This window comes from Echinops telfairi, unplaced genomic scaffold (genome assembly GCF_000313985.2).
Source record: "Echinops telfairi isolate 266 unplaced genomic scaffold, ASM31398v2 ScPeMD7_6;HRSCAF=24_1, whole genome shotgun sequence".
Classification (NCBI taxonomy): Eukaryota; Metazoa; Chordata; class Mammalia; order Afrosoricida; family Tenrecidae; genus Echinops; species Echinops telfairi.
In genome coordinates, this window is record NW_022103903.1 from 18,005,642 (window position 1) to 18,023,910 (window position 18,269).

General features: G+C 38.6%; 1 protein-coding gene and 1 pseudogene across 1 annotated transcript in view; one reads left to right on the forward strand and one right to left on the reverse strand.

Moving 5' to 3' along the window:
* EPHA6 (EPH receptor A6) overlaps positions 1 to 18,269 on the forward strand; it is a 1,133,516-nt gene that overhangs the window by 308,603 nt on the left and 806,644 nt on the right. The window lies entirely within an intron of this gene.
* Positions 7,551 to 11,902, reverse strand: LOC105978945 (annotated as a pseudogene).

An 18,269-nucleotide genomic window follows, 5' to 3' on the forward strand; every position in this document is an offset into this window, starting at 1 on the left:
GAGGTCACATGTAGATCCTTGTAATCGGTTCCCCCTTTCCAATTGACTCTCCCTCTATGCTCCCAGTATCACTACTCACATCCTTTTCTGCATATGGCAGCTCTTTGTCCATGTACTGCTCCACATTTTTCTATTGTTCAGTGATCGTCAGCAACATTTTATTTACTTGTCATAGTACTGAAATTCTTCAACTTTACTTGTTCTGTGGGCTGGGTTGTTCCCTGCGGTGTCTCATACTTGGGCTTCTGGTTATGCTACTGCTGTTCCTCTGCCATTCCTCCGATGGCAAAGCTGCCTCCTTGCACCAAGAGGCCTCACTGAGCAGAGATCTTGTGCCCACAGGATGTGCTCCACAACTGGTTTTTCTCTTGTGGCCCTGAGATTCACTCTCCTGCTTTTGAGGTGGTTCCGTGTATTCCCAGCAGGATGCCAATCAAAGTGCTGAATCTTAACAATGCCGTCCCCAACTTCTCTTACCCAGACACTCTGGAAAGTGTTCTTTGGTGGAAGTTAGAGAGACTCTGGCAAAAGAGACACATTAAATAATTCACTGCCCAGCAAATAGAAATATTCTGTTACTTACACTCATGGTAAGATTATGTAATCTGTGCTGGAGATGAAAAAGACATATATAAATAAAAATACACATGGAACACAGATATTAACCAAAAAAAAGATTTTCTGATGCTCTAATAGTTCCCTACATGGTGACATAAATAGGTAAATGATGGACTACTAGTCAAATGGTTGGCGATGCCATCCCACCCAGCGGTACCTCAGAAGATAGGCCTGGCAGTCTGGCATGGGAATTCACAACATTGAAAGCTTCATGGAGCAGTTCTGCATTGTACACATGGGATGGTCATGTGTCGAAATTGACCCAATGGTAATGAATAACAGCAACAAAAATGCTTTCATGACAATAATTGAAAAACAATTCTAAAAATAACATATTTTTTCAAATTTACTCACCTTTGTTACTTATCCCAGTATTTCATTCATGCCAAGGATTCTAGGAGTTTAATGAGTGATGTTTTTTTTAGAACTTTGTATTTACAATTCTAATAAACCATGGCGCTTATCCATGGGGTGCATTTAGTTTTCTAGTTACGCCTTTGTACTTCATTTCTAGGCAAGATTATTTTCTTACCCACTGCCACAGGCACAGTGGTCTTGAAGTGACAGAAACTGCTCAGCAATTCTTTAGGTCAAGAAGGAAAGACTGTATTTGTTTTCTGTACCAGACTCTGAAGAACTTTCTTTTTTACAGTAGGTCATCTACTTTGAAGATCTTTTCTTATTTTCCCCTTCCTTACTTTTAGTAAATGAGCACATTTCCAAAGTGCTCATCATTTAGTATATGGTGCCTACTTTTGACCATATAACTCAGGCAAAAGAAAGCATACATATCATCTGGTTGCATCATATACTTCTGTTCAGATTAAATTTATCCATCAAATATTGATTCAATGTCTGCCATGAACTAAGTACTATTGGTTTGTACAAGGAACAAGAATACTAATAGAATACATTCTTTGTTTGAGAAGTTTCATAGTCAGGAAGGGAAGTGTAATATTTTCTATTGTACATATTTTAATTTTGAGATACATATGGGAGAAAAAAAACGTGATTGATAAATGAGACCTGGATTATTAGGCTCCATGCAAAAAGAGACGACTATTACACTTGTTTACAATTTCAAGGCATTTGTTTTTATTCTTAACTGCTATGGAGTTAGGCCCAGATATATGGCAAACCCAACTGTAATAAAATTCTGTCTCGTGTAGTGCCATCCCTTGGTGGTTTGCATTTTGCACTTTTGCTGCCCATCAGGAATGGTGGACTGATATTCCATAGTAGACGGTGTCTAAGTTATTGTTGAAGAAATTATTAAAACTAAAGTAATCTGAGAAAAGAAAAATAGACATGGGAGAAGAAATAATGGGAGAAAAATTAAAGAAACCAAAGTAAGTCTATAAGAGAAACCAAGACAATTGGCATAAGCAAACCGGGAGGCTAGTATGTAGTAGAACACTTTAACAACAGAGTATTTTCAAGAGAGGGTTAGACATCTTCAATTATTGCTTGAAGGTAAAATACAATTAGAATAAACCATTAGCACCTTACCAATTAAGTTGCTATGTAATATAACCATTTTATAGTGAGTGGGATTTGGAAAGTCAGATGACTGTATTATTAAATATATGTTGAAGAAAGAGACAAATAGCAACTGCTACTAGCTTAATCAAGATTGGGTTGAGGGTTTTTTTATTGTAAAACATTTGAAGTCAACTAATTTTATTTCTAACAGGGAAAAAAAATAAATGTAAAACCCATGGGAAAAAGCATAGAACAAGATAAAGGAGAGATTTGTGACAGGACACAGGGTGTAAGTTGAAATGCTTCTGCAAAAGAAAGTTTAAGCACATCTATTCTGGAAAAGGAGGAAGCTTTGAAGATATGATGCTATAGATAGCTTTAGGAGGCAAAGAAAGGGGAATTTAGAGAGTTCGGTGCAATGGTAGGCCTATAATTATAGAAGTGTATAGAAAGGAGATAAAATCTTGAAATACAGGCATAAGAATGGGGAAAATAAAACTAAAGATAAATAAATGCCTTTATGAGAAGCACCTGGACCACAAGTATATTAATTCCAACTATGACTAGTTTGCATATAAAAGGAAATATTACTTGCATGAAAAGGAAGTCAGAGTTTTCATATAAATGTTCTTTATAAAAACCCTAAGGCAGATATGTGCAATGTATTACTTCCATAAATCATTAAAAATTGAAAAACTGATGTCACATCTAAAGTTAGGAGATGTTTAGTTGTAGGAATTTTTCTATAGTGTAGAAGAAAGTAAGGCAATAATTCCCTTTAGTATTTTCTCAACTAATAATTTGGTAGTGTAATGGTCTACCACATAAAAGCTGTTAGCACTTTAGCATTTTTCTGGAAACATAAACATATTTTGAAAAAAATATAAAAAGAAAACTTGTGTTTTAGAATTATGCTGACAGATATTTAAATAGCTCACTTAAAAAAAATCACTTCATTGAGGGCTCTTACGTCTATTATAACAATCCATACATCCGTATATCAAGCGGACATGTACAAATGTTGGCATCAACAATTTCAAAACCTTATTTTTCTTCTTAAGCCCTTTGATATAAGCTCCTATTTATTCCCTCCCTCCCCCACCTACCACCCCCATGAACCCTTTTTATATTATGTATTGTTATTATTATTTATGCATATATTACACCACCCATTCTATCCCTTCACCTACTATCCTGGTATTTGTCCCCTTTGAGGGGGTTATTTCACCATCACTGCTATCCATTTCCCCTTCATCCCCTTCCCCTTCCCCTACCATCCTGGAATCTTTACTCCAATTACTGCTTCTAAGGGGTCTTGTCTATCCTGAAGCCTGTATATTGAAAGGTCTCCTCTGTACCTGTGTATGTACACTGGTCTAGCAGGATTTGTGAGGTAAGACTGAGATCATAATAGTGTGGGGCGGGGGGTGGTGGTGCAGGATTACAAAACCAGAGGAGTGTGTGTTTCATCGGTCCTAAACTGCTCCCTGGATGTATCTTCTCTTCCATGTGGGAATGTCCAGTTATCCCAGGATGGGCTCTGGGTCTGTACTTTGACCCCTCTCCTTCACCTCAATGCGGTTGTTTATTTTTGAACTTCTGATATCTGTACCCATTGACACCTCACGATCACACAGGCTGGTGTGCTTCTTCCACGTGGGCTTTATTGATTCCATGAATAGCTCACTTTTATAACTTGAACATCTTTAAAGCAATTACTGATAGCCTGGGCTTTTATGATGATTCAATATTCTTACTTTGTTATGAAACAATAGGGAAAGTAGGAAAAATAAAATACCTATTAATAATATGATTTCTTTCGGTAAAATTGTGCAAAGATAGCTGAAATTCAAAAGGGAAGGACATACTCTGCATATCTTAAACTGAAAAAACAAGAAAATTTCAAGCCTTGAGTTGCAATAGTGAAAGATTCTATGGGGAAAATATCGAATGATGCAGAATGCATCAAAAGATAGGTCTAGATAGGTCACTTCCTGGAAATTCAGTAGGACCCTGGCATGACATTTGTGTTCAGATTTGTCCTCATTCTGTTCTGTTACAAGAACTGACAGGAATAGATTAGGTCAATATTCTTAGACCTCTGATGGGATTTGTATGGCTGGATATTTAACTTAAAACTTAGCAACCAGACTAAGAATGACAGCACATATCTAAATGTAATGCTAAATTTACCATGAGGGCACTATAGTCAGTAAGAATCTCAGTGAAATGTAAAAGTAATCTCTTTACTCCAAAGTTTTGGTTTATGTAGGAAGCCGAGGACACACTCTAACTCAACCTGCCAGGCATATATATTCAGTTTGACTCAATTTGTTTTAGAAATGTGCAATTATCAGTGAGTACAAGATACATTAAATCAAACCAAAGGGAAACTTAAGGTGGCATGGTGTCAGGGATTCTCTGAATGAAGTCTCCTTTTCAATGTAATTTTTATTGTAATTTTCATGAAATGTGTGCAATCAGTCCACAGGAATTTACAAACATGTATACTTTATTTTACCATTAAAACCTTTTTAGTTGAGGAAATATGTTCATAGAGATTAATTCAAGTTGTCAAGACCATGGAATTAAAAAGTGACAGTACCAATCAGTGTAACTTGATGAACAATTAATCTTATCGGTTTGTTTGCAATATTGGGCAAGAGCCATCCATACAAAAGACCTAATGAATCTGGCTCTCAATCCGTTATATTCTTTGCTATCTACAACTTAGGTCCTCCAACTCTCTCAAAGTGGTGAAGAAGCATGCCTAGATATCAGATGTGTGACTAACATACTTTGGTGCCAGATTTCTATCTATCTTGTTTCTTGTTTCTCCATCTGATGAAAACAGATTTCTTAAAACCATAATAAACGGTGTATTTGATTTTATGTTTCTTCTTCCGTTACTCTTCACTTGAAATTTCCTCTCCTTCTCTTGTTCTGAATTATCCTCTATGCCTGCCTGGGAGAGGGCTAGGTTTCCCCATCCCTTTATTGTTTCATCACCAGCCCTTGTCATTTTCTCCTAGTGTCTGACTCTGTATTCCCCACCAGTGTCAACTTCTAACTCCACCCAGTTTGGCCTGTTTTAAGAACTCGTATTCCACACAGACAGGGTCCTGGATCAAAGCATCATCAGGATGTGATACTACAGGCACTAGGGGCATTTGGGAAAAGGTTTCCGGGTGATTTAGCATGGCATCTTTCCAATGCTGACATTTAATGTCTTACTACCACTAAGGTATTGGCCAATTATAAGAGATGTTGGTCTTAGGACAAAAACAATTCATTCCATCTTAGAAAAACAATCTGACTTAGAAAATCTAAATAAAAACCAGCATGGCTTAGTGGTCAAAGTATACTCAATGTGTAATAAGCAGTAGAGAAATGTTTCATACGTTGTTGATGTTAGATGCCACCAAGTTAGTTCTAACTCACAGGGAACCTATGTAATCAAAGAGACATTCTGCCTTGCCCTGCACCATCCCCACAATTATTGCTATGTGTGAGCCCCTTTTTGCAGGCACTGTGTTAATCTATCTTGTCAAGGGCTTTCCTTTTTTTACTGCCTCTCTACCTTACCAAGCATGAGGTCCTTCCTTCAGCGACTGGTCTCTCCTAACAACATGTCCAAAGTACATGAGCTGAATTCTTGCCATCTTGCTTCTAAAGAACATTCTGGTTGTACTTCTTCCAAGACAGATTTGTTTGTTCTTTTAGAAGGTCATGGTACTTTCAATATTCTTCATAGCATCATAATGAAAACTTGTTGATTCTTTTTTTTAAAATCATTTTATTTGGGGCTTGTACAACTCTTATCACAATCCATACATCAATTGAATCAGGCATGTTTCTACATATGTTGCCCTCATTATTTTCTAGACATTTACTTTCTCTTGAGCCCTTGGTATCAGCTCTTCCCCTCCTCCCTCCCCCCACCTTCATAACCCCCTGATAGATTGTACATTGTTATTATTTTCTTTTTTTTGGTAAATGCACGAGGTCATTTATTTTGGGACACTCTCCTTCTGCTCCTTCTTGCCTCAGCAACTAACTCAATGGATACAGAACCCAAACGTTCCTTCAAGAAGTTTTGTTTGTTCATTTGTTTAATTGAATATTAACTAGGAGTGGGACACTGACTCCAGGTAATTGTGTGAACGACATACATGTTAGTGCCTACCCACATGGAGCTTACAGTCTTCTGGAAGGAGGGGAGACTGTGAACATAGAAAGGAATACATAAGTCATGATAAGCAGCATGAAGAAAAAGAAGGAGGTGCCAAGGATTTAACAAGGGGTCAGGAAAACCTTTCTGAGACAGGAGCATAAATGCTGAAGCCTAAAAAGCAAACAGATGTAAGGCAAAAGGGAGAAGAAAGACCACTCCAGGCAGAGCGAGTGAAGAAAGAGTGAGGGTAGAGCTTGTATAGTCGAGGAACAGGAGACCAGCGCCATGAGCACCACGGACTGAAGAGGGAAAATGCCATGGGAAGATGGGAAGACGGCAGATTACGCCGAGTGCCACATGCCCTGTGGAGACATTCAATTTTGTTTTAAGTGCGTTGGCTCAGAGCAGTGAAGGAACCCAGTTTTATTTAATTTTTAAAAAGTCATTCTACAGAGTTGGTGAGCATATATTATGAATGTCTTAAATGCCACTAAATTGCATACTTCAAAATGGTTCATTATGTGAATTTCACCCCAGTTGATTAAAAAAAAATATCACTCTGCCCTGTGAAAAAAAATGAACTGGAAGGACAAAAAGAATAAAAAGTGAGATGGGGTAGAAGGCCATTGCAGTAACTCGGGCAAGGCATGATAGTGGTTTGAATTCAACACAGAGCAGTAGAGATAGAACTAGATGCATTTGAAATAGATTCTGAAAGTAGATCCAATTGGATTTCGTGATGCACTGGATGTAGGGAGTAGGAATGAAAATAGTGTTAAGCCTTTCTCCAAAAAGTTTGGCTTGGCCAACTGATTGGAGTGGAGAGAGGTGCCATTTACTGTGAAAGGAGAGACCAGGAAAGGAGTCAGTTTGACAGAAAGAAGGCCAGAGTTCAGAATCACTCACAGGAGGTATCTGAGGTCTCTGGGAAGCCATCCAGATGGATACATAAACTGGAAAGCATCCACACGCCATTGGCATTTGAGAGCCTGGGAATGGGTCATGCTGTCAAAGGAAAGAGCATGGAGCTGGCGAACAGCAGATAAGAGACTGCAGACGGACACTGAGGAAAGCCAGTACAGAGATGAGATAGAGGAGGGAGACATGGGGAAGGGGATCTAGAAGCAATGGCCCAAGAAAGAGAGGAAAAACTGAGATGGTTGATGTCACTCAGTTTGAGAGGAAAGAACATTTCAAAAAGATAAGTCTGGTCAACTCGTCAAGGGTTTCTGATGGTCAGGGACTGGGAGGCCATGAATAGTGGGGAGAAGCTGTCTTCTCACTTCTTGGCAAGTTCATCTATAAACTTATTCCATTCCTTCTCCCAGGTCCATAAAGCATTCTTTTTCTCAGAAGGCAACAGGGCACTGTACTGGAAAGAATTGATGACCAGTTATTTGAGTGTCCTCAGGTCAGTGTCCATACCCCCGATGCCCATGAAGACCTCATAGAAATCATAGGTCAAGCCTTTGGCACCAAAGAAGGCTGGGCCATCAGAATGGATCACCATAGGGTGCCCAGTGGCCAGGAGAGCAACTTCAGGGTGGTTTCACAGGTCACTCACCAGCTTCAGAACCTGGGTGGAAACGGGGCAGACGTCTATGGGTGTGTCCCTTTGCTGTAAGTCTTCCATGACTGCCGGATGTTTGCTCAAGGCAAATCCATGTCCAATCCTGGTAGAGTTCAGTAACAGAGCATCCAAAAGATTATTTTCTATGGAAGTACCCCGCCAATCCGTCTCACCAGCATGTAAAAAGTATGGTAGTTTAACGCCTTCCAAGCTTGGGATCAGCAAAGCCTCCTGGTAGTCATACAGGATGTGGCCAGCGTCCTCGTGTCCCAGCAGGTCAAACCCTGCCACCATGTCGGGGAAGGCCCTGCGAAGCTCCATGGTCATTCGGACAAATGCTCTGATGAGAGATGGGTCCTTGGCTCTGTGGTCAGAGTAGATGAGTTTGAGTCCCATGAGCTCAGCATTGTCCTTGGTGAATTGCTCGGCCACTTCCTGGTGTGCCCTCATGCTCCACTCTTGGTCCTGGGTCTTCCCATTTAGCTCGTACACCAGTGGCCGCACCGAGGAAGCTGCCGGAGCTGCCCAGGTCAGGCACAGGGCCCACTCCTCCAAGAGCAAGAACGCAACTGCTGCTGGGATCCGGTCTGCCCTGGGAGAGCTTTCTGGAATGGGTCCATTGTTATTATTTTCTCACTCTGACCACTGTCTCCCGTCCTCCATGTATTCTGTTGTTCTTCCTCCTGTACAGGAATATAGGGTTATGTGTTAATCCTGTATTGCGATCAGTTCCCCCTTTCTCCCTTCCTCTCCCCCTCTTCCTCCTACCCTCCGGTATCACTATTCCCACTCCTATTCCTGGATTTTGTGTGTTGTGAGCTTCCATCCCCAGTGTGGCTTCTCAATTCAGACTAGACTGGACTATATACAGAGGTATAGAAAGGGATGGGAACTCAAAACTTGTTGATTCTTATTAGGTCTTCCTTATTCCATGTCCAACTTAAAAAAAAATCATTTTATTGTGGGCTTTTACAGCTCTTATAACATCAATTGTATCAAGCATATTAATGTTCAACTTTCATATGCACATTATGGGATTGAAAATACCATGACTTGAGTCAGGTGCACCTGAGTCCTCAAAGTAATGTCTTTGCTCGTCAACACTTTAGAGCACATTTACTCAATATAATTTGTCCTTTGATCTCTTAACCGCTTCTTTTGTTTTCCATGCGTTAACAAACTCAAAGTCAACATTAAGAGTCCTGGTCGGGTAGTGGTTACTCGGTCAGCTACTAACCACAAGGTCAGTAGTTTGAAACCATCAGCCCCTCCATGGGAGAAAGATGAGGCTTCTCACTTCTGTGAAAATGTACAGTCTCAGAAACTCAAAGGAGCAGTTTTACACTGGCCTATAAAGACATTATGAGTGGACATTGGCTCAATGGCAGTGAGTTTAAGTCTCTATTAACAAATGCTGTCTATATCAGTGAGCCTAAAAACTGAACCAAACTCACTAACACGGAGTCAGTTTTAAGTCGTAACAATCTTAGAGGCTGACACTATTATGTTGGGAGGAAAAACAAAACAAACTAGGAACTTATTCATAAGTTCCAAATAACAAACAGGCTGAAGAGATGCTGAATATTATTGGTTTATCTGATGAGATAACTTTAATTTTTAGAAATTCAAGTTGTATTGGAGTCAACAGTCTCTGAGTATTTGATCTTAGACCTCATCTAGTGTGTGTCTCTAATGATGATATAATAACAATCTGATATTCTGTAACTTATGTTTCTTCTTAATATTGCTCCCAGATATGGAAATTCTAGATTCTCAAATATATATTATTTTCTACTTCCTTAAGGTCACTGTATTAAATGGCATGGAGATAGACATATTTGACCTCCTCTGGGATCCCTATTGTTAAGAGGTAGAAGTCAGACATGCTCGGCGATCCATGTTTCTTTATCCTGACAACGACCATTCCTTCCACGCCACTCTGCTTCTTTGTCTGGGTTCAATATCACATCGCAATGGCTGCTGCACACACTCACATTCAATACTCAAGGTTAAGGGGGTTTATTACAGAAGTTAATGTTACCTAAAGTCAAGATCAGTAAAGATACACACATTGTTCCTTTCAGTCAGCAGCCAAGTCTCTCTTGGTTCTCAGCCTCTCAGCCACATGGTAGCAAAGTCTCAGAAATGTGGGTAGAAGAGCCATATTAAAAAAGTTCACTTTATCACAGTCACTATGGCTCCACATCAGGTCAAAGGTGGTGGATGTAATTTGGTAAATTGGTGTCAAAGGTAGCAACCATATGCTTTGAAATAAAAAATGACTTAGATGTATTCTATTCTGTATCTGAGTATCCCCTGAACCTGATGATATGTAAGCAACAGTAAAATCCTCCACCAATATTCAAATGTTTTATAAATGGGCCGGCTTTCCCCTAGGACCTCTGAAAGTGCAAAATTGACTTTGCTAGAGCATTTTGTAATCCAATCAGACTGCATCCGCTGAGAAAGTGACAGTGATTCATAAGTTTCATGATCTATCTAGCAGCAAAACCTTAGGGAATGCTGCTTTCATTGAACACAGAGAGATTATTTTCAATCACTTCCTGAATGAGGCACACTGCAATATAAATTACATTGAAATTTATTCTTATAATTGCTAAGTAGTGCACTGCAAGGGATATTTAAGTAGTAATTATTTTAATGTAATTACATTTAATTATTATAATTACTATTCACACCATATATTCTAGTAGACAGACACAAAGTGACTCATTCAAAAAACTATTATATTTCTCTTGTGCTAAAAAAACAGAGAATTGGTAATCTATTTACCTCAAGTCAGCAGAGACACTATTTGCTATTTAATTTATTTCAGAGTAAAATACACTACAAATTTTTTATCTTGTTGGCTAAATTTGTGGCAGAATCTTTTATTTTTAAAAATGCCATGAAACTCTTTGAAATCAAAAATAATTGAAATCACATGTATTATTTGTATATGAATTATAACTTTCTACATTTTATATATTTATTGAGGCTCGCTTTACAATTTTTAAAAATGTTTCCACTGTGGGGCACATAATATAAAGAAAGGGGGTGGTTAGAATTGTGACTGTTTTTGCTCTCATTTTATAATGCATGACACTATTTTCAGTTCAGTAAGTGTGTAAATTATTATAGAGGTTGAAAATTCAAGAAATGGAATGGAAAAGTCAGTCTACAAAAACTAAAACACGAATTCTAATTTATTGCCTCATATGACCTGAGTTCAATTTGTTTACATTTCAAAAAAGAAATGCCAATTTACCATGGTCTCTTTGGTATTTTCATATAAAACTGAAATATTGTGTTTCAGCATAGGTAATGGAGTCATTACCTCTATTTTAAACATTCTGTACCCGACAGTGCAATTCATCAAGGGCTCATTGTCTAAACAAAATTACTACAAGTAAAAACAATTCATACAAATGTAGGCACTTGATTTATATTTTAAATGTCTACGTTGGTATGTGGAATAGAAATCAGGAAACTAGAAAGTTGATAATTTTAGCCTATGGAAAGGATGAAATTATATGTTATGGAGAATAGATAAGCTAGTTATTTATAATAAGGACTATAATTACTAATTCTAGTACTATATAGAATGCACAGTATTGAGCTAGCATTGCCAATTGCCAAAATCTTTAGACATATCATTACATTGAATCTTTACATAGCCCTGTGATTAAAATACACGTCAAAGCAAAAGACCCATTTTACTATGACAATAGCCATAAACCAATATTGGCTCAGGAAAATTGAACCATATCAATTTCCATCCTGACCACTTTTCAGATAATAGAATGATTGAAAATAGGGTTCTTGAAGTTGCTGACAAAAGGTGAGGATTCCAGAGCATCAGCGATCTGTCATTTTCTTCTCTATACCTTGTTTCCAAAGGGGACGAAACTGAAATCAGTCATAAGACCTATACTGCTGTGCGTCAGAGCATCACACAAAAAGTGCTTGGAAAATCTATGTAAAGAAGGGTTCGGTTAAAGCAAATGTTGCCTTAAACCAAAACTTAACTCACTGCTAGCAAATTGATTCTGATTCATAGTGACGCTATAGAGCAGACAGAATAACTCCTGTACATTTTCACAAGTCTCTGAATCTTTATGCGAGCGGGGAGCCTCACTTTCTCCCTTGGAGTGGCTGGTGCGATCCATCAAACCTGGATGTTAGCGGTCCAACACTTCACCTCCTATCTAACCAGGACTCCAAGGTTGCCTTCTTCTACTCAAGGAAGATTAATCAATACAAAGGGAGAGTGACATTATTTGCCGGGTTTTTATTGTTTTTGTTTTTGGCATAAGAAACTTATACTAACAAAAAACCCTGAAAACCCACCACCAAATATTTGCTCTCAACTCACAGTGACTATGTGTATAGGATTTGCAAAACTCTAACCATCACAGGAGCAAATAGTCTCAATTTCGTGAGTTTGAACTGCTGACCTTGCAGTTGCAGTCCAGTGCTTACCCGCCAAGCTTGGATCCGCAGAACTCTGAATCCACCCAGCTTCCCGATTCACTTTTCTATGTCATTGACCAGCAGCTGTGGAAGGGCCTGACTAGACTGGGCCAGTCTCTAGTTAATATGAATTTCTTTCTTGATTTAAAGTTCTTTCATACAGCACACACATATATACTGTGTGTGTGTGTGTGTGTGTGTGTGTGTGTGTGTGTGTGTGTGTGTGTGTGTATACACAGAGGTGAGTGTCCTGCTTTGGTTTTTCTAGAGAACTCCGCCTAATACATCTATTATGGTTTTCATTTTCATTCGCTGGTCTTTGTAATGACCTGCATAATATGATAGTTGGCCATTTGACTAAAATAACAATACAATTTTAACATTATATTATACAATCATCCTTCCTGATTGATTAAACAATAATACTCTTAAAGATGTGTGGTAAATATTAACTAAGATGATGTACATAAAGTACATTATATGTTGTGATCATCATAGAGAAAATATCATACTCTACACACTTTACATAGGATCCCAGTGGCAGAGTGCTTATGGTTTGGCTGGCTAACGGCAAGATCAGACATTGGAAACCATCGGCCACTTTCTACTCGTGCGGATTTCATTCTCAGGAAGCCTCAGGGGCAGTTCTACCTTGTTCAGTAGGGTTGCTATGAATTGGCATGAACTGGATGGCACTGATTTGGGTTTTTGCTTTGCACTTCATATATACATGCCATAGTCAATTCATCTCTCTTTTTAAGAGAATTAAATGCTATTATTGTTGAGTGGTGATATAATTTAATAATTTTATGACTAGATTGACATCCTTGTTTTAGGACTAATCTATCCTGCAAGAATCGTAACATCAAATGTTTCATCGTTTTACAGTTAGAGGCTCAGCTAACTTTCTGAGATTAACAAAGTGCCTTCTCTGTCATTAATTATACTGCTTCAAATAAGGTATGCAGAATAGGGTTCCATTTGGACCCTCCATACCAGCTTATGAGAATTAGAAGATCTAAGCCATTCAGCTGCATTTGACTTATGGTGCTGGTGGAGGATATTGAAAGTACTACCCTGTTTCCCCCCAAAAAAGACAGTATCTTATATTAATTGTTGCTCCCAAAGATGTGCTAGGTCTTATTTTCAGTGGATGTCTTATTTTTCCATGAAGAAGAATACAATACACATTTATTGTTGAACAACAAAAAGGAAATTTATTACCTGTATACGGTACGGTAGTAGTCATCACAAACCAGCATAACCAGACAAACTGTGAATCCTACAGTATCAAGAATTTCTTGTTACTACCATTATTTCCATGTACAACAATCTATGGTACATTTACTTATTTATTCAATGACAGTCATGTCATCATCTTCTGGAACATCATCATAAGAATCCAAACCCTTATTTTTGGGAAGGTCTTATTTTCGGGGGGATGCCTTATATTTCAGCGAGAGGCAAAACTGTAAGTAGGTCTTATTTTTGGGGGATGTCTTACTTTCAGGGGAAACTGGGTACAGACTGCTAAAAGAACAAGCAAATATATTTTGGAAGAAGTTTTCTACCCCTGTCTCTTTAACTCCCACCAAATGATTGGGCAGCAGTATGCAAATAGGGTGTGTGTACCACTAAAAAACAGTTTTTGTTACTATACCCCTGGCTATAAGGATGAGCCATCTTTGCAGCAGTATGGATAGAAATTGCAGGATCATTTGAAGAACATGCCCAAGATCTGTCTGAAGAGGCAGAGGCTGCGAAGACCAGATGTACCAGAGATTGTGCCACAGCAACTCAAAGGATGGAGTAACTTCCTTCTCCTTCACCTTGCTGGAGACTACAGCGTGACAAGCACGTTGGCTTGGTGGACCATGGAAGCATCAGCTAAGTAAGCTTGTGGCTGAGAGGCTGAGGACTGGAGAGAAACTTGGCAGCTAGTTGAGGAGAGGTGTCACTGTGGACCAATCTTTGCTGTTTGCTGATCCTCATTTGTGTTAACCCATTGATGGCCCTAATAAACCCCTTTGTTTGTGAGCATTGGCTGTGAGTTCTGTGTGACCATTGTCATGAATTATCCAACACCCCATAGATGTAGTGTGGCATGGGAGGCACTGGTGCTGTTAGAATATGAAAAGAAGATGTACCATAGAGGCATGTCTGACCCCACCTCGTAGCAATAGGGGAGCCACAGGAGGTCAGACATGGCCTCCAAGCTGTTTACAGAAGAAGTATTGCGAGAATGTCCTTAGAAGCAAGTACAGTGGGACTTCACCTAACGTACTTGGCACTTGTCTGGGAGACCAGTCCCTAGAAAAGGACATCAGGCTTGCTAGAGCAGGACAGCCAAAAGAGGAAGACCCTTGACAAGATGCATTAACACAGTGCCTCACACCATGGGTTCACATCTGAGAACAATTGTGAAGATATCACAGGACGAGGCAGTGTTTCAGTTTTTTGTACGTAAGGTTGATATGAGTCAGAACCAATTAGACAGCAACTAACAATAACATGTCCTTCAGAATATGAGGATTCTACTCATGTATAAAGCACCAAACAGACATGCCATTTATTAATGCTCTGTAATATATATTTACTGTTAACAAATTCCTATTTATTGTACTTCATTATATTTAACTTAATAATTATAATTATAGGACAGTGTTCATTTCCATATACATTTTCTAAAATGCTAGAGAAAATCATCAGAGTTTTCACTAGAATCTTAGCAATAAATATTTTTTACATAATCTGGTGTCAGTTTGGGACTTGAGAGGATTAAGAGTGAAGGGGTGGCATCTACTCTGTCAATCAGGTCATAGCCAAGGAGGCATCTGTGTGGGCATGGCATGCTCCTGAGAATTCTGGGAACTCCTGTATTTCCTCCTTGGAGGTGGAAGACACTTCTCTCTTTTTGATCACTCCATGAGAGACTCTCTACTGACGAGACACATGACACTATGCCCTGGAGCTGGAGAATCCAAATGAACCTACCCTGATGCAACCAGAACTCTGGAGCATGAGAAACCAGGTAGAGACCCCTGCCAGTGCTGAGATGCTTACAATGCCACTGGATCCACAAGACTTCCAACCCACTGGCCTGTGATCCTCCTGCAATTGACATCTTTGTATGTATTTCGTGACTCTGAAGAGGACTTTATAGATTTGTATTGGACATATGGGATAATATTTGACTTATGGACTTGATCTGGACTGAGCTGGAACATTTTCTCAATGTTCAAATTACTCTTGTCTATAAACTTCTTTCTTATATCCATATGAGTGTTTATGAATTAGTTTCTCTAGTCTACCCAGACCAATACAATTTCAAAACTTATAGAGTAAAAAGTCAGTGATTTGAGTAGAATTTTGTTCTGATTTTAATGTAAAAATTAAACAATAGTTTTTAAATACTTTTCACTCTCATAATTGCTGTGATAAAAAACTATTCTCAGTTTTTCAAATGGAAAAACAAGCATGACACAATTTAGCATAGATTGCAATCATCTCTTAAAGATTGCATTGTCACATTATTTTAACTTAAATGTTATTAACATTTCTCAGTACTCTTCACCACATTTGCTTATGCAACTATTTTTTCTTCAGCGATCATGTCGCAAGGGTGAACATCACAGAATGCAAGGTTGTTAGAACAAAATGTTCTTGCATAGAGGGAGGGCTTGAGCAGATGTGTTGAAGAAAGCTGATGGTGTCTGGCTATCAAAAGATAATGTCTGGGATCTTAATGGCTTGAAATGAAACAATCAGCTACCTAGCAGAGAAGCAACAAGCCCACATGGAAGCAGCACAGCAGCCTGTGTGATCATGAGGTGTCCACAGGATCAGGTAGGCATAAGAAGACCCAGAACAAAAACATTTATTGTTGAGGACAAGGGTGGGGGGCTTGCAGCAGAGATCCCAAACCCACCTGTAGACAAGAGGACAGCCTCTCACAGAAGGGTCACAAGGAAGGGATGAGTCAACCAGGGTGCAGAATAGCACCAATAAAACACACAATAGTCCTCTGGTTCTTTGAGGCTTCCACACCCCCCACTATTCTGACCGTAGCCCTACCTTTCAGTTCTGGCTAGACTGAAGTGTGCACACTGGTACAGATACAAGCTCACTACACTTGAAATCCAGGTCAGATAAACTCTTCAGGAACAGAAATGGGAGTAGCAATACCAAGAGCGTAAAGAGAAGGGGGGGTAAGGGGAAGAAGGTGGAACTGATCAAAATGACCAATGCATAACTGCCCCCCTCCCCCACCACCAGGGGAACAAAACAGAAACATGGGTGGAGGGAGACAGCAGTCAGTTAAGTTATGAAAGTAATAATAATTTATAATTGATCAAGGGTTCATAAAGATGGGAAGGGGGCGAAGAAGGGAAAAGGAGGAACTTATACTAAGGGCTCAAATAGAAAGTAAATGTTTAGAAAATGATAATGGCAACATATGTGCAAATATGCTTGATATGATTGATGTATGGATTTTTATGAGTTATATAAGTCCCCAATGAAATGATCTTTTAAAAAATTCTCAGTTATTAAAATTTTGTTACTTTTGGGGGGATTTGCATCTTTAAAATATAAAGAAGAAATAGAAAATAAATGTTAAGTGCATTTCATTAAGATTAGTATATCAGAGAACAAACTAGAGACTACATTCAAATTAAAACAATGAATTAAAGGAAAAAGTTCCAAATAAGGAAAAGCAAGTGCCACAAAATGAAAGCATGAACTTCAAAGTACAGGAGGCAAAAGAGTTCTTTACAGGATGAAACAATTAGGTGTCAGCTTTGGTTGGGAAAGCATATGATTGTCATTTTAAAATGTCGTTTATAATTAATTCTAATTGGTTGGATTTTAACTATAGTGTTTGTTATCTTTAGAAAGTAACTGTCACAGTGTAGTCAGTTTCCTGGGATTTATATATATGATTTATTAAGAGAACTTTCTGATATTTGCAAAGCAGAAGTAACTTTTTATAAGCAGTTAAACCGACAAATTGAATAAAGTCAGACCTACACCTCAGTAAGAATCTTCAATGGCCAAGTACTTGGATTGTAAATTTGAAAAGTGATCCTTATCATGTATTATCATTGTAAACTTCTCACAGTCTTGCTATATAGACATATTATTTCCAGTTTCATATATTAAAAGTCTTCACAATTTTCATGGTGAAAATTTTCAAGAAAAAGAAAATGTTGATGAGATACAAAAAGTGAGAAAAGCGAGGTGAGTAGAACTGTTCTGTTTAAATTATGTAGCCTTTAATAAATGTGATATGGTGAAAAGTGCAAAGGACTAGGGTCAGGTTTAAGGTCTATTTCTGTCTCGTGTGTGAGATTCTGGAATGCCACAGCATGGATACAATTGAGGCAGGTTTCTTTGACAGCTTGGTCTACGCTTAGTATTGATTGACACTATGTCAAAGCCAGCTCAGGTTCCTTGACCTCTGTTATGCTGCCTTCCATTCGCAAGAGCCATCAGTGGACTGCTCACCTTGGATTCATTAGGCCGGCTCTGGGTTCATTCAGCTCTATATCCACCAGCCTGTGGTCTTCCTGCTTCCTATTTGTCAGTCCCTGAAGTTACAGGAGTCAAGTTCAGTCTCCAGCTTACATCTGACCTACAGACATGGTCTGGAGTGGACTTACCTACATATACAACTGTCTCAAGCATTATGTAGGCAGCATTTATTAAATAAAATGTGTGGATATGAATAACATCATAAATGTGTCACAGTTCTACCATTGTCAAATTAAAATATTTCACAGACTAAAATAAATCTTGTGTGCAAGAAGTAAACTTTTGAAAACTCTAGTTATGATGCAGAGGGCAAAAATAATAACCTTCCAATTTATAATGTTCAAAATTTACCTAGCCCAGTTAAGTGTTTCATTTTTAGAAAAATAGCATAGCTTTTGCACTAACCCTTTGAAGTGGATC